Source organism: Lygodium microphyllum, chromosome 19 (assembly GCF_053477565.2).
Source record: "Lygodium microphyllum isolate KBCC chromosome 19, Lygodium_microphyllum_v1.1.10, whole genome shotgun sequence".
NCBI lineage: Eukaryota > Viridiplantae > Streptophyta > Polypodiopsida > Schizaeales > Lygodiaceae > Lygodium > Lygodium microphyllum.
Window position 1 is genome coordinate 52405386 of NC_141153.1, and position 25238 is coordinate 52430623.

The window sequence follows — 25238 nt, forward strand, 5'->3', positions numbered from 1 at the left end:
AAGAGCACACAAATAAAATATTGATGTTAGTAGAGAGTAGCTTGAATTGAGTTACACGTGTGACTAGGTGATTATACTTTTTAAAAATCATGATGGACACTCAAATCAAAAGAGCATGCAAATAAAATATTGATTATAGTAAAGAGCATCTTGAGTTGAGTTATGGGTGTGACCAAGAGGTAATGCTTGTTTTAATTTATATATATGTGTGTGTAACATCTTTCTTTGCATCTTTGTGTGTGTATCTAATATGCATATAAGTTCACGCTCTTGGTAATTTGGTAATATGTGGGCATATGGACATCATTTTCAGATATGTAAGATAGACACTCTTTGCATCCCACAAGCTTTCTCCATTGTTGCATTTGTCAAACAACTATTGTTTGCAAGCACAAAAGATCAGAATATCATTAATGCATCGAGCTTTGTTACATTGGCCTTATAATCGCAAATCTAGGATCTCAACTATCAACTTGTGAAACATGTATGAAGAATTGTTGCCATTTTTTATTTTTAAGTATTTGTTTACATTGATTTTTCCACTCTTTGTTACATTCATTCATTTCAGAGTTATCTTTCTTCCCTAGTTTTGTTGTGCATTTTTGTAGTTATTGTGTTTTTATCTGAGTTATTATGTTTTACTCATGTTTGTACCTTTTGTATTTTCTTTAAAGCTTCCTCTTCCTCAACGTTCTTTTTCAACTCAAGAAACTAAAATTTAATGTATGTGAATATATTGTGTATTTTTTTGTCTATGCTGCTGTAGTAGGACACTCGTGTCACTCAAGACTCACTTATGGTTCTAGCTGGTCCTAAACTCCCACTCCAACCATGCACTAACAAACCTTCGACATGGAATCTTGATATATATATTTCATTGCAATGATACAGACAGAGTTAGCACAAGAATTAGATTCATGATATATAGAGAAGCTTAGATTTATATTTATGCCCACTCTAAATGAACATATAACCGATACAGGTTGACAATGTCATGCATCCATTGAAAAAATCAACCCTCATTTGAGAGGAATAATGTGGCCATCACAATCATTACAAATGATACCATATTAAAACTATTTAAGAGGAAGTTTTAAAAATGCATGATTAAAACACATGCTATAAGAATATACATGGGAGGGTAGTAGCTCATGCTCTTTGAGGTGTTGGCATAGGAGATACCATTGGAGTAGTGTTAGGGGTGTAAATCCCAAGGCCTTGAATTCCATTAATGACTTTAGTCTCTTACTTTCATATATGGATATAATGGTGTCTATGTGATTGTGCCTTTAAATGTCATAGGATAGAATACCTGTATGTCAGGTGCTGATTCTGATATGCAAAGAGAGTCAACACCAGGTCTTGATGGTCGTTGCAGGATGTTTTTAACGTTTGTGTCATGTTATTTAAGTATTTGAATATCTGTTTATGTATCATGGAATCATAAATGGTTTCCGGTTATGGGTGCTGAAGCTTATGCAAAGAATATGTCTATGTTTGTGTTCTTTATTCTAGTGCCATGGCATGTTCATGTATTCTTTGCTTCCTCCTTGCGAATACTCTAAACACTTTGGTGATCCTTGTCAGTTTTAGGGAAATAATCTCTTAATTTAGGCATAGATTTGGAATTAATCTATGGGAAATTCAATTGCAAGATTAGGCAGTAGGAATGCTGATGGCATTGGCGATGTATCAAGTGCCTTCTATGGGCAGCATTTATGTCAGAAAATTGTCCTTACTTATCCAATCCCATTCTTACCAGGAGCAGATCACGAGAATTAAGGGAGGCATTGGCACAACCATAGTGAGGGCTGAAATGATGAACGGGTTGCCTCTTACCCATCCAACCTCCAATCCTCACTAAGAGAACTAAAGAGGGGCACCACCTAGCCAAAGGGAGGATGGGCTAGGACATCCCTTTTCTCAAAGAGAATCAAAAGAACCAAGACACAAATTTACAAGAGAGAATATATGTACTAGACACCCTATTAGAATATGAGAGAGAAAGATGAGAGGGGAGGGAGATAAGAGAAGAGGTAGAGAAAGCTTGCCATTAGGAGAAGAGATAGAGGAAGCTTGCCATTATGTATTCATGGAATGAGAAGATGAGAAAAGAGGGAGACAAGGGGAGAAGAGGTAGAGGAAGCTTGCCATTATGCTACATAATAAAAGAACTTGCTCATAGCTTACCTTAAAGAGATGGACTAGCATGAGGGTATTCTAGAGTGCTCTCATGTGCTTATCATTGTCTCTCTCCCCCCTCCCATTCTCCATGGGCTCTTTATATAGCCTCCATGAGAGATTAGATTAAGCTAATCTTCTTGATTAACATAATCCTAGATAATGTATGGCATCTTTGAAAATATGGAGAATAGTGGATGGGACAAGTCCCCACCTTGGTCATCATGCAAGAAGCCAAGGATAGTGGTAGACAAAATAGAGAAAGGGAGCTAGATTACAAGAGGTGGGTGTCCAAAGTACATTATTATAATATATTTACAATAAGGATAGAATGGAAAGTTGGTGTGGTGAAAGGGAGAAGAAAATTGCATGTAGCCAGCAGCGCCTTCGTAACTTCAAATCTGTGAAGAATCTGAAAAAAGTTTCTTTTGCAACTTTGTAGACCAGGTCGAAACCGATTGGGTATCGCAAGAATTTTCTTGAAATTCACTTTTCCTTGGGAGTTATTGAGATTATAAAAAACGTCTTCCAAAAGCTGCTTTGACTTTAGTCCCCCATATATATATAAATACATATAAGCATGTGACAGAAGGGGTCCATGCTTGTAAGCTTTTGTGTAAGATCCAAATGACACCATGATGTGGATATTGACTTGTGTGCTAGGGTGAGGTGTCCTCTAATGATGGTGATAGATTCCAAATCTCAGTGATGCAGGCAGAGCCCATGTGTAGTTGGAGGCTAGTCCTTTGAAAATTCTATGCACTCACTCAACTCCTAGGTGTAATGCATTTCCATCTTCACTAAGATCACCATCCCTTTTATCCTTTACATTGACATCCCTCCTAAGAACTTCTTCCCCCCATTTGCTAGAGTTATCATAATCGAGAAGCAATGTAGCATACCTAGTGCTTGAAGAGTAAACCCAAAGTGATATGGAAAAGCTCTTGATAGGGGTTTTGGCCAAATTTTGTGGTAATAATTCGAGTTGTAAAAAACCCGGATCATTAGCCCTCCCCTTAGGCTAGAGGCATTCATGCCTTTAGCTTGCTAGGATGGTCCAATAGAGCAAGGAGGACTGCACCCCCTCATTGGTGGCTCTTCATTGAATGACTGCTCCAAAGTGTTCATATTTTTTTGAAAATAAGGCTTCAGTCGCCATCCATTTACCCTTGTCTTGTCAACCTTCCCATCCATGTCACCTAGCTTATAGCTGCCATTTGGATATCTCCTTATGACCATGAATGGCCCTTCCCACTTGAACACAAGTTTAGCATCCTTTCTATTATCAAAGCGGTTATCTTAGCATAGCACAAGTGATCATTCCCTTATGTGTTTGCTAGCCAGCTTCTTATTAAATGTCTTCCTCCTCTCTTCAGCCTACATGGAATAGTATTGGACTGCTACTTCTCTGTCTAACTCCAGTCTCTCTAGATCCAAGATCCTTTCCTCTAACTTCTTATCTTGATTCTTCTCTCGACTGGCTACTAAAGCACGCAAACTGGCCAGTTTCACCTCTATAGGAAGCAAAGCCTCTTGGCCATAGACGAGGTGAAATGGAGTACAGCCAAGTGAGGTTCTGAATGAAGTCCTGTAGGCCCAAAGAGCTGCACTCAATTTTTTATCCCAATGCTTGGGGTGCATGTGTACTTGCTTGGTAATTATCTTACAAATCAGCCCATTCACTTTTTCGACCAAACCATTACATTGTGGGTAGTAGGGAGTAGAATGCATGTGCTTGATTTTTAGCCTTTCCATTAGCTCCGCTACTAGATTGGCCTTAAAAGCAAGACCTCGGTCAGAGAATTTCCAAAGGTGTGCCAAACCTGCAACAAATATTTTTAAACACAAATTTTCCCACTTCTTGGGCTATGATTCTACTAGTTGTTGAAGCCTCTGCCCACCTCGTTAAGTAATCCACACCCATTATGATGTAATTCCTTGCCAGACTGAGTTCGTGGGAGTGGCCCTATTGCATCAATCCCCCATTTCTCAAATGGGCCATATGTAGCTATGGGATTTTTTTCCTCATGCACTAGCTTCCTTGGTCTGGCCTTTTGGCAATCGTCACAAGTGCGGCACCAATGTTGCACATCTCGATGTAGACTAGGCCACACAAAACCACCAATGTTGCACATCTCGATGTAGACTAGGCCACACAAAACTGGCATGGAGAATCTTCCTGATGGTTATTTCTTGAGAAAAATGACCACCACAAACCCCCTCATGGCAGCTCTTAATCACATCCATAATCTCATTTGCTGTTGGCACCCTTCTAAGCACTGCATCCTTTCCTTTGCAATACAACACATCATTTATCAAGTGACATTTAGTGGCCTTAGTAGCCAGCCACCTTTTCTCACTCTTAATCATATGTGTAGGTGCCTCACCATGCTCAAGAAAATAAAGCACATCTTGTAGTTGAAACTTACCCTGAAACAAGGGAAGCTTTACTACAATGATGCCCACCATTACCTCTTTCAAATTTTCAGCTGCTAGAGTATCTGTGTCACCATTTGTGTGCCTTGACACAAAATAGATTTGGGCTTTCTGTAGCTTTCTCATGAGAGTTTTAGCTTCCCTCATTTTCACTACTAAGTTATCATTTTTACAAGCCCAGATTCCTTTCATTTGCTTAACAATTAGCATAGAATCCCCAAAAACATTAAGTCGAGTGACACCATGTGAAAGACACCACCTCAAACCTAAAAGCAAGGCTTGATATTCTGCCTCATTATTAGAATGGACATCCTCCAAGTTGATACCTTCTTGATAAAGTTTGTCACCTTAGGACTGAACACCACTATTCCTGCTGCCGCTCTGTCTTTAATATGCTTGTAGGCCCCATCGAAGTAGAGGGCATGGGCATTCTCCACCCGTGGCGGCTCCTCAAGAGGAGGTGTCTCATCTTTTACCTTTCCCCTCTCTTTTTCCTTCTTTTGATGGCATCTATGGGTCAACAAATCAGCTAGGCAAGCTCGAGTAGAATCCTCCACCTTGAAGGTGTAGTCAAACTCTTGGAGTTGTATCACCCACTTAGGAGTTGAAGATTGCTAGGTATTCACTTTTGTCGGTTTAATTGTATTATTTTACTAACGATTATGAATGCTTCAGTTGATGTGTAGAGATAGCAGCAGTGGCGGAGGAAAGTATTGGAGTCTAGCGAGTATTCGACCTTTGGATTATATTTTGATAGGCGCCACGCCTATATTTTGTTATGTCTATTGAGGCATTGATTATTGATTATTATTTTGTATGCGCCTATGCGCACGGATATGTTATTTCTATTTGGACATTGAGATTGGGCGTGCCAGACTCCATGGGCACCGTCCATTAGCTTTATTTCCTATTTTTGTAGAAAGCAAACTCAAAAGCTAAAAGCTTGTCATATTTTTGTAAATTGGGCTATTATTGAGCATGAAGATTGAAATATACATAAAATACATGCTTTGTGAAGCGCTCACACAAGGCATGGGGGGAGATTGAACCCAATTGGTCTCTTGCTTCTTGTCGTTCATGCTTTTACATTGTTTTTTGTGCAAAAAGGTAGAGTTCATTGTTCTTGGAGACCTTCCGGGATTCACTATGTGAGCATACAGCGTCCGATCTGCGCACCAGTGGTATCAGAGCGGAGCTGAGATCAAGAGCTTCCAATCGCTACCCATCTCGAGCGAAGGCGGAGCTCCAAGAACGATCGGGCTCTACAGTCAATCTCGTCGCGAACCGTCGATACAGACAGACTTCTGGTGATCAAGAACCCCTGTTTCTACTCTCAGATCGCGAAGGACCAGGCTGTACAGGCGGAGGACCACGCATTCATCTCCTTCATCAAGTCGTAAAAAAAAAAACCAGAGATAAGCTTATATCTTTCATAGCTAAATAAGCTTTACCTTTAAAAACTTCAAAAGCTTTAGCTTATTGACTAAAGCTTCAACACAAACGAATCAATCGTTGAGGACGGCGGGCTGTTCTGGAGGCCGCGAATTCCGCTGTGGACATACTCTTGTCCTAAAAATCCACGACGGATTAAGAAGCTTAAAGCTTCTTAATCCATTAAGTCAATCAAAGCTTCTAAGCTTCTGCAAGTCACACAAGGCAAGCAAGTCAATAAACTTCAGGTCCTGCACCTCCGAAGACAAGTCCTGCAAGTCGACTGGAATCAAGTCCTACAAGTTCATCAAGTCGGCCTAAGTTCTGCAAGTCTGCAACTCTGCAAGTCGGCTAAGTCTGCAACTCTGCAAGTCAGACTAGTCAACCGGAGTCAGAACTGACTAGTGCTCAAAACTCCTAGAAGGGTTGTTCCTACGCAGAAACTCTGAACTGCAAAGTTGTTCGTGGCAAGGTATTCTACCCATCCACATGTCCGCTGAAGTATTTTCAGCAAACGAAGAAGGAAATATTGCAGATTTTCTGAAAATTGAGAAAGAAATACCCAAAAATACATAGCCTTGTAACCCCGAATTTGAGCTACGCTCATCTCGTTAACCTGATTTTGAGTGAGAAAGGTCTATTGAGTTTTACAGGATGACGACCCCACATATGGATGATCCTATGGCTGAAGACGACCTCCCTGAGCCTACCATGGAACAAAAGCTGGATCTAATCATGCTGCAATTGGAAGAAGAACGAAGGGCTAGGCAAGCATTGCAAGCGCAATTGACAAAATTACAAAGAGCGTCTACCGACAAAGAAGAACCTCAAGCTGAAGATTTGATTCGACGTACCATCGACGCCACTCTTGAAGCACAAACCGTTCGCAAGGAATCAAAGATAAGTAAACGAAGTTTCAAATTTCGCACTTTCAATGGCATACGAGAAGGAAAGACTGTTTTATCATTCATTAGCCAGTTTGATGACTACTTCCATAAGGAAACCTATCCAGAAAAAGATAAAATCAAGTGTGTTACTAATCATTTGGTAGACAGAGCATCACTTTGGTGGACTGTAGTACGCAAGAGCATAGAATGTCCTGCTACTTGGGAAGATTTCAAAAAGAAGTTCATGCAGAATTTCCTTCCACCGCAATTTCATGAGAAGGCTATCAAGCAATGGGATTTACTTCAACAACGGGATCGTGAGCCTATACCACAGTATACAGAGCGTTTTTGGAATGTACTCCTACAGCTACGCATGCTTGAAGACGTACCAGAGACGACACATAAGCGGAAGTATATGTCTGGACTTCTTGGACATTACTACGCTGAAGTGAACATGTTCAAGCTTGCTACCCTTGAAGACGCCATCTCACTAGCTCACGACACTGAAGATAAGCTACGTGGAAGAGACAGACGACCACAGCAATTCCAAGCCAATGGTAATTATGGATCTAAACAATTCAATTCCAATTTTAGAAGGTTTAATCCAGGTCGTTTCTCTTCACCATCTTTCCGCAAGAACTGGGCTAAACCACCTGCATTACCATCCAATGTCAATCCAAATCCTAAGCCTATTCCACAAACAAATCCAAATGTACCCAGACTTCCAGCCATTGCAAATAATGTAACCAAAGCCAAGCCAATAGTATGCTATAAATGTCACCAGCCAGGACATCTCGCAGCAAGTTGTCATTCAAAGAAGCCATCAGCACATATCAACTATCTTGGAGCCATGGACGAAGACGAGCATGATGATATGCCTGATTTCACTGAAGATGAGGATGACACTACTACTACTTCCGACACTTTATCAGGTATGCCTACTCCACATTCATTATTGACTATGAAATGTTTGGTGCATGGAAAGGAAAGAACTATCTTGCATGATGACGGTAGTACTCATGACTTTATTTCAGCAAAATTGGTAAAGGAATTAAAATTACAGACTGTACCTACGCATTATCGCATAAAAGCTGCATTTTTAGGTACTAGGTATAATGGTACACAAGAAGTTCAAGATTTAGAGATTCAAATTGGTTCATACACTGAAAGAAGAAATTTCTTAGTTGTTCCATTACAGTCAAGTGACATTATTTTAGGAATGCCTTGGCGACACCAGCATAACCCAAATATAGATTATTCCACACACACAATGAATATTAATTTTCAAGGAAAATCTATTACATTATATGGTATGCATGCATCTAATATTTTTCCACTGCTTTCGCATACTCAAGCAAAACGTGCATTACGCAAGGGTACTAAATCATATCTCATTTGGGTGAATGAATTGCAAGCAAAGGAAAATCATATTCACCCTAGGCATAAGGAATTTCTTGCATATTTTAAGGACTGTTTTGCAGAAGACCTACCACCAGGTTTACCTCCTTCACGTCCAGAAGACCATAAGATTGATTTGATACCTGGCACACAACCACCTTGCAAAGCACCATATAGGCACAATCAAATAGAGCAAAAAGAAATCCAGAGTCAAGTTGAAGAATTACTAAATAGAGGTTTAATTCGACCTAGCAGTTCTCCATTCGGTGCACCTGTACTCTTAGTCAAGAAAAAGAATAATACCTATCGTATGTGTATTGACTACCGAGCTTTAAATAAGATCACTGTAAAGAATAGGTATCCTATACCTAGAGTTGATGACCTTATGGACAAACTGCAAGGATCTTCTATATTTAGTAAAATTGACCTTAAGTTTGGATATCATCAGGTGGGCTAGATAAATCTGACATATTTAAGACTGCATTCAGAACACAGTTTGGCCATTACGAATTCTTAGTCATGCCATTCGGATTGACTAATGCACCTGCCACTTTCAGTAGAATGATGAACCGTATCTTTTTGAAATATCAGTACTGTGTGATTGTTTTCTTTGATGATATTTTGGTGTTTAGTCAAAGTGAAAAAGAGCATTATGAGCATTTATCATTAGTTTTTCAATTACTGAAAGAAAATCAATTGTTTGCAAATCTTGAAAAGAGTGAATTCTTTAAGACAGAAATTGAGTATTTAGGTCATATTGTATCATCTGAAGGAATTAAAGTTGATCCTAAGAAAATTGATGCAATATTGCATTGGCATGTTCCTAAAAACGTGCATGAGTTACGCTCATTCCTTGGTCTTGCTAGTTTCTATAGGAAGTTTGTACGTAATTTTTCATTAATTGCTTTACCATTAACCAAACTTCTCAAGAAAGGAATTGTTTATCAATGGACTGAAAACCAGCAGAAATCCTTTGACTTACTGAAACGTGCATTAACCAATGCCCCTGTTTTACAATTGCCTGACTTTAATAGACCATTCTTTCTAGTTGTGAGACTGATGCTAGCGGATCAGGAATAGGAGCTGTACTAATGCAAGACAATCATCCAATAGCATATTCTAGTACTAAGCTGAAACCCTCTGAGCTGAAATATTCCACTTATGACAAAGAACTATTAGCAGTTGTACAAGCATTAAGACAGTGGAAACACTACTTAATGGGTTCAGAATTCATGATAAAGACCGACCAACAAAGCATTAGACATTTACTTAGCCAACCCCAAATTTCTGACCGTCATATCAAATGGGCTTCCTTTATTCAAAGTTTTCATCCTATCATTCAATACCAACCTGGAAAAGAAAATGTAGTTGCTGACGCATTGAGTAGAAGACCTGCAATTCATAATATTTCTGTCATATCTTTTGATTCTTTAATTGCTATGAAAGATACATATCATCAGGATATTACTTTTCATTCTGATTGGCAAAAATTAGTTCAAAATAATTTCATTCCTGTTGATTCATTGTCATATAATGATGGATTTATGTTTTATGAAAAGAGACTGTGTGTTACTATTCCATTCCGATCTTTTGTTTTGAATGAAATTCATTGTCCCCCATATCAAGGTCATAGAGGTATCATCTCTACATTACGTATGTTAACTGAAGATTTTTATTGGCCGCATATGGATGCAGATGTATCTAATTTCGTTTCTGAATGTTTGATTTGTCAAAGAGTTAAAAGACATCATGGTAAACAGTATGGATTACTAATGCCTTTGTCTATTCCATCTAAACCTTGGGAACATATTTCTATGGACTTCATTACTGGTTTACCAAATACTAAATCTAACCATGATATGATTTGGACTGTTGTAGATAGATTTAGTAAGCAAGCATATTTCATTCCATGTAAGAAAACTTTAACAGCATCACAAGCAGCACAGTTATTTTTGAAAACTGTTTTTACTAACCATGGATTGCCAAAAGTGATTATTTCAGATCGTGATTCTAGATTTTGTAACAATTTTTGGATTACACTGTTTGCAAAATTTAGTGTGTACATGGGTGATTCCATAGCGGGTGATTCCGCAAAATACATATTAAATTAATAAACGTTTATGAGTTTAGAGTGCGCACTCGTAATAAATTAAGGTTAGGATTTATTTCTAACCAGTTGATTTATTTATGTAGCTGAAGACTGCTAGGTATTCACTTTTGTCGGTTTAATTGTATTATTTTACTAACGATTGTGAATGCTTCAGTTGATGTGTAGAGATAGCAGCAGTGGCGGAGGAAAGTATTGGAGTCTAGCGAGTATTCGACCTTTGGATTATATTTTGATAGGCGCCACGCCTATATTTTGTTATGTCTATTGAGGCATTGATTATTGATTATTATTTTGTATGCGCCTATGCGCACGGATATGTTATTTCTATTTGGACATTGAGATTGGGCGTGCCAGACTCCATGGGCACCGTCCATTAGCTTTATTTCCTATTTTTGTAGAAAGCAAACTCAAAAGCTAAAAGCTTGTCATATTTTTGTAAATTGGGCTATTATTGAGCATGAAGATGGAAATATACATAAAATACATGCTTTGTGAAGCGCTCACACAAGGCATGGGGGAGATTGAACCCAATTGGTTTCTTGCTTCTTGTTGTTCATACTTTTACATTGTTTTTTGTGCAAAAAGGTAGAGTTCATTGTTCTTGGGGACCTTCTGGGATTCACTACGTGAGCATACAGCGTCCGATCTGCGCACCAGGTGGAGGCCCTGGATTCGGTGGAACAAACCTTTCCCTAGGTGGTGTCACTTATTGTCCCCTCCTTGGTTGGAACCCATTTCCTGGAAAACACCTGGGATGAGGGCAAAAGTACATACCATGGCCAGTCTCCCCACGATTATAGCAAACATACTCTCTTTCTTGTCTCCTTGGGCCTCGATTGCCTTCATTTATGAGGGGAGGGGGGCATACTCCTTGCACCAAATTTAAGAAAGGCTTTCAAGTTGATTAGTAATGCATTGTAAGAGCTCTTGCTGTGGTATCTTTGGTTCAAGTCGGACCTCTGCTATTTCTCTAGGCCTTGGCATGGTTGGTAAAACCTGTATGGGCTCAACTCCCCCCTTCAACTGGGCTTGATACTTCAATTTTCTATCTTTCTCCCTCGCATAAGTGATTGATTCTTCATAGGATATGGGTAAATTTCCTTTGACCTTCTCCCTTAGTAGAGGATGGAGTCCAGATAGAAAACAATTTTTCTTAAGGCAATCAAGTACTCTTTCTCCCTCGGCTAAGGAGTCTGTCCATTTATCCCACAATTTTATAAACATGCCTTCATATACTTGGTACTCCCCTGGTAAGGTTTGGTGAAGATCTAAGAGTTGTCTCCAAAAATCTTCAACTGGCTCAGTATCTTGGTACTTGTGCATGAATACAGTCTTGAGATCCTCCCAATTACCCCTTGTAGCCTCCGAGAGAGCTTGATACCACACTCGAGCATCACCCTTTAGAACTAAAGGTAAGGCCTGTACTTTGGTTGCTTCATCATCCCGGCCTGTGACTAGGAAGACCATTTCTAAGTCATCCAAAAAGTCCAGAGATTTCTCCCCTTTGTGCCCAAAAAAACTTGGAAAAGCCATGATAGGAAGATGTTGATCTAGCTCAATACAAAATAAAGATAAACACGTCTAGGCCCAACTCATATCTTATTAAGGGTAGAATAAATGGATTTATAGATGCATTAATCTCAGCAAGACGACGAGGGCCCAATAAGCCCCTTATAATATTTTGAAACCTAAGCTTTGTGCTAACGATTATATGCACGGTTTGTCTAGCAAGTGGACGGATAGGTCCGTACAAATCTCTATGGTTCATGGGATACACTTAGAGTAGAATGAATATGTGCACATTAAAGGAGATGTTATAATCCAAAATAGGGAGTATTATGGGATCAGGGACAACAAGATCTCTCTCAACCTCTCAGCTCCAAAATAGAAGACCAACCTTTGCTGAAAATGTATCTTTCTACTAATGCACACATCCACCCAAATGTTTTGAACCGATTGAAAGTTGTAGAAAGTAGGAGTAGTCGTTTATGCATTACCTACTAATTTTCACTACAAACTTTCATAAAGCGTGTTGTTGAAGCTATGGCCTCTTAGATCCCACCATTTGAGAGATGCGAAGGATTTGCTCACCACTGATTAGCGTAGCTTTTATGTGACCATCATCAGCCTTGTAAAGTTCATAGGCTTCGATAGCTACCTTCTCAATTACTTTGAGTCTTCTTGCTAGTAGTAGTTGAGGTGCATCACCATATGTAGCCTCTCGCCAATACCGCACACCATTGATGTGTAACTCCCCCTCCAAAAACTTGTTAATCCCCGAATTTGAAAGCACATTCACCACTTGAAGACGAAGCTCCTTAGGGAGTGCCTTTATACTAGACACCAAGCACTCAACACAATGCCTTGACCTAGATACTTGATGAGAGCAAGATTTCTCATGAAGCAAAGAAGGGTGTGTGTAATTAACTTGCTTTATCCGCATACGTGCCATTTGTCGATAAAGATCCTTCTTCTCTTGAACTTCTTTTGGAGACCATAGTAGTACTCTTGAGCAGTGAATCCCTTGAATAGGGTTTGATGAAGATTCCTCCTTAGTGATTCCTTGACAAATACTTGTTGAAGAAGAGGACAACTCCTTAGATGTTTCTTTCTTCATAGAAGTTGTGGAGCGTAGCTTGAGAACTCCTCAGCGGGGGCACCAAAAATGGAGGGCTGAAATGATGAACGGGTTGCCTCTTACCCATCCAATCTCCAATCCTCACTAAGAGAACTAAAGAGAGGCACCACCTAGCCAAAGGGAGGATGGGCTAGGACATCACTAAAGACCTTCAGTTTATAAAAGTGAAGGTCCAGAGTTCGATCTTTAGTGGGGGCACAAAAAATAAGGGTTGAAATGATGAACGGGTTGCCTCTTACCCATCCAACCTACAATCCTCACTAAGAGAACTAAAGAGGGGCACCACCTAGCCAAAGGAAGGATGGGCTAGGACATCCCTTTTCTCAAAGAGAATCAAAAGAACCAAGACACAAATTTACAAGAGAGACTATATGCACTAGACATCCTATTAGAATATGAGAGAGAAATATGAGAGGGGAGGGAGATAAGAGAAGAGGTAGAGAAAGCTTGCCATTAGGAGAAGAGATAGAGGAAGCTTGCCATTATGTATTCATGGAATGAGAAGATGAGAAAAGAGGGAGACAAGGGGAGAAGAGGTAGAGCAAGCTTGCCATTATGCTACATAATAAAAGAACTTACTCATAGCTTACCTCAAAGAGATGGACTAGCACGAGGGTATTCTAGAGTACTCTCATGTGCTTGTCATTGTCCCTCTCTCCCCTCCCATTCTCCATGGGCTCTTTATATAGCCTCCATGAGAGATTAGATTAAGCTAATCTTCTTGATTGACATAATCCTAGATGATGTATGGCATCTTTGAAAATATGGAGAATAGTGGATGGGACAAGTCCCCACCTTGGTCATCATGCAAGAAGCCAAGGATAGTGGTAGACAAAATAGAGAAAGGAAGCTAGATTACAAGAGGTGGGTGTCCAAAGTACATTATTATAATATATTTACAAGAAGGATAGAATGGAAAGTTGGTGTGGTGAAAGGGAGAAGTAAATTGCATGTAGCCAGCAGCGCCTTCGTAACTTCAAATCTGTGAAGAATCTGAAAAAAGTTTCTTCTGCAACTTTGTAGACCAGGTCGAAACCGATTGGGTATCGCAAGAATTTTCTTGAAATTCACTTTTCCTTGGGAGTTATTGAGATTATAAAAAACGTCTTCCAAAAGCTGCTTTGACTTTAGTCCCCCATATATATATAAATACATATAAGCATGTGACAGAAGGGGTCCATGCTTGTAAGCTTTTGTGTAAGATCCAAATGACACCATGATGTGGATATTGACTTGTGTTCTAGGGTGAGGTGTCCTCTAATGATGGTGATAGATTCCAAATCTCAGTGATACAGGTGGAGCCCATGTGTAGTTGGAGGCTAGTCCTTTGAAAAATCTATGCACTCACTCAACTCCTAGGTGTAATGTATTTCCATCTTCACTAAGATCACCATCCCTTTTATCTTTTACATTGACATCCCTCCTAAGAACTTGTTCCCCCCATTTGCTAGAGTTATCATAATCGAGAAGCAATGTAGCATACCTAGTGCTTGAAGAGTAAACCCAAAGTGATATGGTAAAGCTATTGATAGGGGTTTTGGCCAAATTTTGTGGTAATAATCCGGGTTGTAAAAAACCCGGATCACATAGCAGCAAGAAGGTTTTCGTAATGATGGAGAGGTAGTTGTAGCATTAGGTAAGCTAAATGAAGAACATTCTGTACTTGATAGTCAGGGAGATCAGGATGTGGGTCCCTCTGGGGGTATAGAAACTATTTATAATTCTCCTGCTGGTTTTGAAGAGTCTTTTCCAACTCATTCAACTCCTTCAATTTCACCTAATATTTCAGAAGATGAGGAAACATTATTGCCACCTGAAGATTAGAAAACTCCTCTCAAGCAAGCACTGGAGAAGCTGTAGCATATAGTGCTTGGGAGATTAGTTTTATTGAGAAGTACAACATTTCAAGTTAAGAAGTCTTTAAAATTTAATCCATTACCATCGTTGCAAAGGCCTCATAAGCTGAACATAATGAATCCTAATCAACTTGTCAATCCAAAGGTCAGAGCTTCTAAGTTTTTAGAAAAGAAAAAAGAAGACCCTAATTGTCATGTAGCCTAGTTTGAAACTAGGTGGATAGCAAGTGGGTTTAACCAGATGTATGGTGATCAGGTTAAAAAGCAGTAGTTTGCAACCACATTTCAGGGAAAAGCTATGGACTGGTTCAGTAGTTATGGAATGGGAGCATTTAATACATATGATGCACTAAAAACTACATTTTTAAGTAGGTTTAGGAAGGATAAAACTCTTGGATATATTTTGAGGAAGATCAAGAAGATTAAGTAAAAAAGTATGCTGGTTGAGGATTATGCTTAGAAGTCTAAAATCCTCCTTAACAAGTTGGATGCTGCTGATGCACCATCCATAGAAATGTAGATTACTTACTTTATCAAGGGTCTTAGAAGTCAGGTGAGGAACCCTATAGTCAATTTGGAACTTGGTCAGAATGATACTTTGGATACTATGATCATAAATGCTATGAGAGTGGAAAAGAGGTTGGGCACTTCTAGGTCAAAGTCCCGGAAAGATAATGATTCTTTAGATAGAGACTCATATTTAGATTCAAATTTAGATTTGGATTTAGGAGTAGAGAGTGATACTAGAGAAGAGGAAAGTGATTTTAGTTCGGATTTAGAAGATGATTTCAGTTTTTCAGAGGATGAGGATGATTCAAAGAAGAAGAAGAAATATAAGAAAAAGATATCTCTTTTAGTCAAAAGCAAAGGTAAGAAAACAAAAGATAAAATTAAAGCAAAGGTTGTGGAAAGTAAATTGGACAAGAAGATTAAACAAAAGCTACAAGATTTGGGTCTTTCTGATATTAAGAAGAAAGACAAGTATTGTGATATCTACCAGAGAAATGGCCATGAGACTCGGAATTGCTGGTATAATCCTAATGTTAGGATAGCACAATAGGTTCCAATGATGTAGCCTAGGCCTAGACCTATGCAACCAGCTGCAGTTAATCAGATTATGTTTGATATAGTGCCTTAGAGGCCTTTTAGGGGACCCAGAAGAATGCAAGCAAGACATCCTTGGGCAAATTTTCAAGCATAGCAACAACCTACACAAATGGGAGTAGGCCATTATTGTGGTGGTCAAGGGCATTTTGTTGGAACCAACTGTGAACTTTGGGCAAGGCATAGGACTGAGAGAGGAATGCCAGTAGCAAGGTCACGCAATGATGAAAGACCTACAGGAGCATCTCATCCACAACAACCACCTACCCCAATCGCAACAGTCCTCATAGAGCTTTTTGACCAACAAGAGCAAAGGCAGCCTTTGGAAGATTCAAATATTGCTAGTTATGAGGAAAGGTATCCTAAAATAGTTCCCAAAGGGTCAGAAAATGTGTCAAGAATATCAGACGTTGTAAGTTTGTATGTTGAATGTGATTTTTCTAGTTGCATTCAAGTGGAAGAATGTCCTGATGAGGCACTGGCACTAGCAATCACTAGGAGTTAAGCAAGCCCAAAGAAAGGAACAAGAGAAGACAAGGAAAAAAGCCATAAGGCAAGTTAAAAAGTTTCAAAAGCTTGCTGAAAAGTCTCAAGTTGAGTAATTGAATGATAGTAGAGGTTCTGGAATGCAGTCTCCTGAACTGCAGGAGCAGTTCCCTGAACTGTAGGAACAGTCTCCTGAACTTCAGGAGCAGTTCCATGAACTATAGGAACAGTCTCCTGAATTGTAGGAGTAGTTCTCTGAGCTGTAGGAACAGTCTCCTGAACTGCAAGAGTAGTTCCCTAAATTTCAGGAGCAGTGCCCTGAGTATTAGAACAATTTTCTAAAGGCTTAGTTTTTGAAAAGTCACATCAAGGTGGCTTTGAGGAGTTATTTCATGCTTTAGTAAAGTTTTCTTTGGACTTAACCCTGGAACAAATCATGGATTTAATTCCTGGTTTTAAGGAAAAGTTATTGTTGAAGCTCAAACATAAACACAATGAGGTGTTTGATAGTACAGTAGTGCATGATTAGGAATTTCCTGATTGTCAAGCAGTTATTCCGATGACTTAGCAAGATGTGGTGGACTATCAAGTTCCTACAATTCAAGTGGAATATTCTGGAAGGAATCTTGAAGATGTATTGCTGGATGGTGGTTTGGGAGTGAATATACTACATGAGCATACATATTTGGCAACAAAAAAAGAGCAATTGCCACTAGCTCCATTTCAGGTTAGTATGGAAGATCAGAGAAGATTACAACCTTTGGGTATTCTACGGAATCAATTGATCAAAGTGGCAGGCTTGAAGTTGAAAGTAAGCTTTGTGGTTCTAAGAATGCAAGAAATAGGAGATTCTTACAAGATGATTTTGGGTAGACCTTGGTTTAAGTTGGCTAAGTTGAAATAGGATTGGGAAAATGATTATGTTTGTATTCCTAGGGGCATTAAGGAGGTTAGGTTGTCTACAGTGAATAAAGTTATGTAGTGGCTCAGACTATCAATTTGGTGGATGAAGTGGAAGATGATGAGGAGGAATTATTTTTGCAAGCAAATCCTTATGTAGTCCCATTTTTTGAGATTGATGTTGATGGTATTATTCAAGGATATCAAGAGTTTTCTTTGGTGGAGGGGAATGTAGGTTTGAAGCAACAAACTATTTATTCTACAGTCTCAAATATGTTTGGACAATAACCTATTACTATTCCTGAAGAGAAGAATCAACTTGATGTTCAGGAGAGGCTAGGGATTGGTAAGGGAAAAGTGATTCAGGACCCATGAAGTAGTTCTCCTTAAAATAAATGCAGCATTGGATATGAAAATTAGCAATTGACAGAGGATTAGCAAAAGGATGAACCTAATATATAGGAAGAGGAAGGGCAGAAAGCTATTCTTCAAGCTGAACAGAGGAGCAAGACAGGTTATTATGGATTTTGTGAGGAGCTAATCTCTCTTTTTGGTGGTGTCAAGTCCTACATACGTAGTAGTCTCTGTAGTGATATCAATAATTCATCTTTAGTGATGAATAGTATCATACCAAATCTAGAGCATGCTCCATAGGGAAGGTAGTAACATACAATCAAAGGGATGCATGATGCATAACACATCATTGTTGTGATGAGAGGTAGCTCTTTGTATTTTGACACGAGTCATGCTTCCATGTTTTGATAAACATTTTGATTGTATCTCACTATGAGCTAAGGGTTTGGGGGGACTTTTTGATTAAATATCTAGCCATTTGCTTTAAGAAGAGGAGAGAGGATGTTAAAGAGGTGCGAGGACCTTCCAAGTGAAGTCTACGCATGTACATGGTGGATCTTATCATCTAGTGATAACCCAAGGTCTTTTTTCTTCTCAACTTTGACTTGCATATGATCTTAGGTCTTCTATATCTTCCTTGGTTACTTTGTATGGTCCACAATACCTTGGACTAAGCTTATTGTATTTCATTGCAATATTTAATATAAAAAAGAGATTGGATATATTTAGTTCTTGATCATGGACCTTATGCAATATCAGTGTTCAAAATAAGGGGGTTTCTCTATTGCTTCTAAAGCTTTACAAGTTGTAGGAAAAGGGGGGTATCCTTTGATAGCATATGCATTCTAGGAAAATATTTTGTGTACCAATATATGATCAGGAGCTATAACTGAGGTGACTTGATCATACCCCTAATGATATAAGGCCATCATTTCTCCATTAATCCTAGCAGTATCATTAGTCCATTTTCCTCGAAACAAGAAGTAACAAAGTAACTTTAGCTCTTTCATCTATCAAATTTTCTTAACGTAAATTCAAAGATTTTGAGTTTGATCGAGGAATTGATAATGAAGGAGCTATAATAAATTCTCCATGACATACCTCATAAACATCATCGTTCGATTCGGGTATAATGTGGATTTGATAGATTCTTAAGGATCGTCATTATGGTCTCATGAAACTCAATGTTCATAGATTGACAATAAGTAGTTGTGTGCATTATTTTGAGCACTATAAATCTTTTATAAGCACAATCATTATTTTGAAAGATCATAAAATGCCCATCAAAAGTTAAAATTATCTTTGTTGACATGCTAAGTACAAGGATTCAATAATATATCTCATCAAGATCTTTCAAAACAAAGAAAGACAGATTAGCCTTAGTCTCCAAAAATTGATAACACTTCACGAGATTGGGATAGTCAAGGAGTTCATAATTCTTAGACTTTATTTGTCCAATAAGAGAAATCTTGTCAAGTGAGATAACCTTGGTGTATTGATTGTATACCTATTTATTTGTCTTTATAGACTTCTCATCTATAAACTTGACTATATCTTTTCAAAGAGTATCATATTTATAAAGTTTGATTTATTTATGTTTCTTGAGCTACTTCAAGAAATTAAGATAAGTTTCCGTATCTTTGTACAAGCTCAAATCTAGATAAAAGTGTAATGAAGAGGACAAGAGAGGGAGAAGAAAAGAGAGAGAAGACTACAAAGAGGAGAGAGAGAGATAGGAGAGAGAAAGACTAGCAAAAGAGAGAAAAAGAGAGCAAGGAAGCCATGAAAGATGAAAGGAAGGTAAGAGAGACTTGATTATGTAAATAGCCAATGCCCTAATTGATTCTCTCAGCACCTTGAAATACCTTGTTAGTGTAATTGGGTATTTTCCATACTAACCATGTGTCCTACTCATCTATCCCACTCTTTTACATTCCATCCCAATCCCTAAGGTTTTTGTCCTCAAAAACAAAAAGAGGACTTATTGGTGTGGCTCACAATGGGACCGTAGAGTACTACTTTATTTAGCATTAAAAAGGTAATATATGTATGGGGGAAGTTCAATCTCATGTGGAATTGTGTACATGTGATATGTACTGCATGTGCAAGATGACAATGCATGAGTATGACCACCAATTCTTGATAGGATCTCATAGCATGCTATCCAAAACAGGCATGTTGGAGAAAACTAGTCACAACTTTCTATTGACAGCTCCGGATGAGATATGTGACATGTCAAAATGAAGCTTGTGAAGTGTTCTTTTAGCCGGGTAGGTTACACTTGACTTTGATTAATGTAGGGTCAAAAGTGTTCTAAAATAGTACATTGCCACCAACAATCAATTTGTAGTCCAAACTAGGCCAAGGTTAGCTAATCTTCAATCATAATTGCATCTAGGGGGGGCGGGGGGTGCACTAAGGAAATGCTGATCAAGGTGGGGCTTTTCTAAACCATTCCTTCTCCTAGGATCAAATGGATAACTTGCATGATAGGTATTAGGGGCATAGAGATCATCCATACAATTGTGGGTCTCTACATTGCCCACCAATCAGCATAGAGTTTCATGTGTGTTTGGGCCTTTTAAAGATTCATTTTGCATTGCTGAAGTAAAGCTTGCATGCGATCCAATTCAGCTTGACTCTGAGGATTGATCTTATCAGTAAACAAGACTGTAGGAAGGGGAACCTTATACCCATATAAGGCCTCAAAAGGGGAAACTCCAATGCTAGAGTGTGTGGAGTTATTATATGCAAAATCAGCCAAGTGAAGCCACATATCCCAACTGTGTTGTACATCATGGCAAAAGTGCCTCAAGTATGTCTCAAGCCATTTGTTCACTCTCTTAGTTTGGCCATCAGTCTGAGGGTGGTATGCAGTGGATGTGGTCCATATGGAGGTGAAAACTGTCTGCTAGAAGTTGCTCATAAAATTTGCATCCCGATCATATACTATGACTTGTGGTAAGCCATGCAACTTGAAGACATTTTCCATAAACTGAGTGGCCACCTGAGAGGCAGTATATTGGACCTTAGTGGGGATAAAGTGGCCAGCTTTGGTGAGGCGATCAACTACCACATAGATACTGTTCCACCCTTTCTTAGTCATGGGAAGGCCGGTGATAAAGTCCATTGTGATGTGAGTCCATTTCTCTTCAAGGATAGGGAGAGGCTGCAAGAGGCCAGTGGGCCTAAGTGTACTATCCTTGTTCTGTTGGCATAGAACACATTTGGTCACAAAGTCCTTGACATCCCTCCATAAGCCTTTCCAATGAAAGCTCTTGGCAATCCTGTTATATGTTTTGAAAACACCCAAGTGACCGGCAGTGGGGCAAGAATGCATTTCTTCCATGATCTTCTGCGTGAAGGGGGAAGTGTGTGGGATGACAATCTTGCCATGGGACCAAATAAGGCCATGCTTGAGCTGATATGGGGAGTTTTCAGCCATAACCCCATGCTGTAATTTCTGAAATATGTGGCTGAAATGATCATCTAACAAGTAAGCCTCCTGGAGCTCTTCAACCCAATCACTGTGCAATTCTGAGATAGATGACACTCTGCATGCCCACATTCGAGAGAGAGAATCAGCCACAATATTATCCTTGCCCCGCGTGTGTGAAATGTCAAAGTCATAGTTCTGTAAGGTTGCCACCCATCGCCTTTGCTTAGGAGTCAAAGTAGACTGAGTCAAGAAGTATTGGAGGACTCGGTGATTGCTTTTCACTTGGAAGCGGCTGCCATACAAATAGAGATGCCATTTCTTGATGGCATGGAGGATGGCCAACATCTCTTGGTCATATACATTCATTTGCATCTCCTTCTCATCAAGCTTGCAGCTTTCAAATGCAATCACACCATGCTCTTGCAACAATACTGCACCAATACCCCGGCCACTGGCATCATAATGAATGGTAAAGAGCTTAGAGAAGTCAGGGCAAACAAGGATGGGGGCTGAAGTAAGCGCGTCCTTTAACTGTTTGAAGCTATGATCTACAGTGGCATCCCAAAAGAATGACTCTTTTTTTAAGCGATTAGTCAAAGGTGTTGCAATGGTGGCATAGTGCTTAATGAAGTGTCTGTAGAATGAAGAGAGATCAAGGAAGCCACGCAAGGAGGTGGTGGTGGAAGGAGTGGGCCAATCCTTAACACATTGCACCTTTTTGGGGTCAGCCTGTATACCATTTTTGCTCACAATGTGTCCCAAGTACTCCACAGATGTCTGCATGAATATACATTTGCTTTCCTTAGCAAAGAGTCGATGCTCTCTCAATATGTCAAACACCCTCCAAACGTGTGTCAAGTGCTCCGTAGATGACTTGCTGTAAATGAGGATGTCATCAAAGAAAACAAGCACGAACTTGAACAAAAAGGGCTGTAGGATTTTGTTCATGATGCTTTGAAAGGTGGCAGGGGCGTTAGTCAACCCAAAAGGCATCACAAGAAAATGGTAAAGTCCACGATCAATCCTGAAGGCCATTTTGACCTCATCTCTTGCCCGCATACGAATCTAATGGTAGCCAAAGCGCAAGTCAATCTTAGTGAAAAAGCATGCCCCTTTTAACTCATCCAACAAATCATCAATCCCTGGGATGGGGTAGCGGTTCTTCACTGTAATTTTGTTCAAATCTCTATAGTCAATACACATGCGAAAGGAGCCATCTTTCTTTTTGACTAAGAGGACAGGGGATGCATAGGGGGAAGAACTCGGTTCAATGAAACCCATCTCCAACAACTCCTTGATTTGCTTTGCAACCTCTTCATGCTCACACTTGGAGAGTCTATAGCGGGGTTTGTTCACTAGGGGCTCTAGGTCAAGTGGGTGGTCCACTTGTCTCTTGGGAGGGAGGGATGTAGGCATCTGAAATAAATCATTGTATTCCTCAAGTAAGGCCCGCAAGGCAGAGTCATATGATACTGTGGAGGCCTGATCAGAATTGTCCTTATTTAATTGCAAAACAAAGATCTGTGAGCATTTCTTAAACTCCCGTTTAAGTTTCTTTGCTGTAATGAGCTGAAAATCAGCATGATCTCGAACTCCCTCTAGGTGGATAGGCAATCCATGCATCATAAACTCCATGTAAAGCTGAGAGAAGTCCATAGCAATTTTTCCCAATTGTTTCAGCCAATCACAGCCCAAGACAACATCAATGGGGTCCATATCGAGGGCAATCAGATCAACCAGTGCCACATAATTTTCAGCCAAGCATAAGGGAACTGCAAGACATACATGTGTGCTGATTTCTTCTTCTCCATTTGCTACTTGGACCTTCAAGGGGTGGTGTAATGCCATAGGAATACATTTCAACCGGTCAATGGCTGATTTATTGACAAAACTGTGAGTGCTTCCACTATCCACAAGGATAAAAACATGCTTCCCATTGATACTGCCTTGAATGTGAAGGGTACTGGGGCTACGCGAACCCGTCCAGGCATCCAAGGAGATTGAGCAAAGGGAAGTGGGAGGTGGGTGGGATGTTAAATCAAGTATCATTGAGGGCGCACCACCCAGGTCAAAGGGAAACCCATCCTCCAGGTCATAAAACTACTCATGATCAACATCCTCCGTGGGCTCAGTCTGGTCAATGGCCAGGTCATCCTCCTCATTGTGCCAATCTTCCATGACATACATGCTATGAACTTTGACCTTAGCTGTCTTATACGGGCATTTGGAGGCATGATCAGCAGTGTACTTATCTCCACATTTAAAGCATAGGCCCTTTTCTTTCCATTCCTTGACAACATCTGGGGAGATGAACCATTGACTACTGGATCCATGGGAAGGTGATGCAGTGGGCTGTTTATTTTTAGCATACCGATTTTTAGCAATAGAGCCCGATACTGTCCCAAAAGTGTCCATTTTTCTTTCAGCATGGAAGGCGGGGTAAGTGGGTATTTTGGGGCTGTTATTAGGCATAGAAGAGCCTCGAAAACCGCCTCTGTATGGGGCCAATCGTGAAGGGATGCGGGGAGGTCCAACACCTTGCTGAAAATGCTCATTCTTACGGTACTTTCTTGCATATCTCTCAGCCAGTTCGATTGCATCAAACAGTGTAGTGGGTTTTTGGGCCATGACATCAGCTCTGATAGACTTGGTTCCAACCCATAGATGTACTTGTGTAATTTAGCATCGTCACTGATGCTTTCCACATACATGGTCAAGTTCATGAATTGATTGGTGTAGTCACGTACAGTGAGGTTACATTGGTCAAGAGTGTACCATCTTCTTGCCAACCGTTCTTTTTCTACATGGGACACAAAAACTTGGACCATATGCATTTTGAAATCTTCCCAATCAATGAACTGTTGATTCTCCCGATTGATATAGTGCCACCAAGTGTGGGCAAAACCTTCCAAGTGGAGAGAAGCAAAAAGTATTTTCTTATCATCAGTGCGGGGGTAGATGTTGAAGTAGGACTCCAACTTGGACGTCCATTCTTCCAGGTTTGATGGTGAGGGGGATTGCCCATTGTACTTTGTGAGGATGATCTTGTTACGCAAATCATAGGGGCCATGCTGCCCATGAAATCCTTGCTGTCCATGCATCCTGTGGTGGCCATACATGCCCTACTGTCCATACATCCCTTGTGGTGCATTTAGCCCATGTTGTCCATTATAGCCATGTTGTCCATGATTGCCAGACTGGCCATTTGTACCATATTGTCCTTGATGGGGCTGATTCATATGTGGTGCATGGGGGCTCCTAGGTAGAGCGGGTGAAATTCGACCCAAGGTGGGAGAATGCCTCAAGTGAATGTTACCGGCATGGTGGACAGGGGAATTCAATAGGGGCTCATAATGCATATGAGAGGGTTCCCCGATCTCATAAGTAGAAGGGGAAATTCCCTTAACGCCAAGTATACCTTGTGGTCCATGCGACGGTTCCTGATGTGGAGGGCGTCTAGACTCATGTCTAGAGTCATTGGTCTTCTCTTGGGATGAAGCGGTCGCTAACTGAGTGACAAGAGCAGTGAGCTATTCCAAGGTCTCTTGGGTCTTTAAGTTTGAGATAGCCATGTGCTCGATTGCTTCATCAAACTTAGACATCATTTGGTGGTGGTTGGTGACCATATCATTGTGGCGTTCCATATGACAGAGCTCATGTTGACAGAGGGTGTGATTAAGAAGGGCATATGGGTCCGTTTCATGCATTTCCTCCTATATGTCACCATGGTAATATTGCGCTAAGCTTGGTTCCTCATTCATGGAGGTCCGGGAGTCTCTAATCTCCCTCTGGAGTTCCTCTTGGGCCTTGCTTTTGCCTTTCTGGCCAGCCATCTTGATGCAGTCCACAGGATCTGCTGTTAGTAAAAAGGGCGTAACTCTTAATAGAAAACTCCGATTACTGAGGTTTTTGGCTCAAGTTGGAGGGGATGACGGCCTCTTCGAGATGAGCTATTAATTTTTCTGACAGAAAATGATCATAATCTTTTGAAGGGCTTTTACAATGCCTGTCGTGGAGT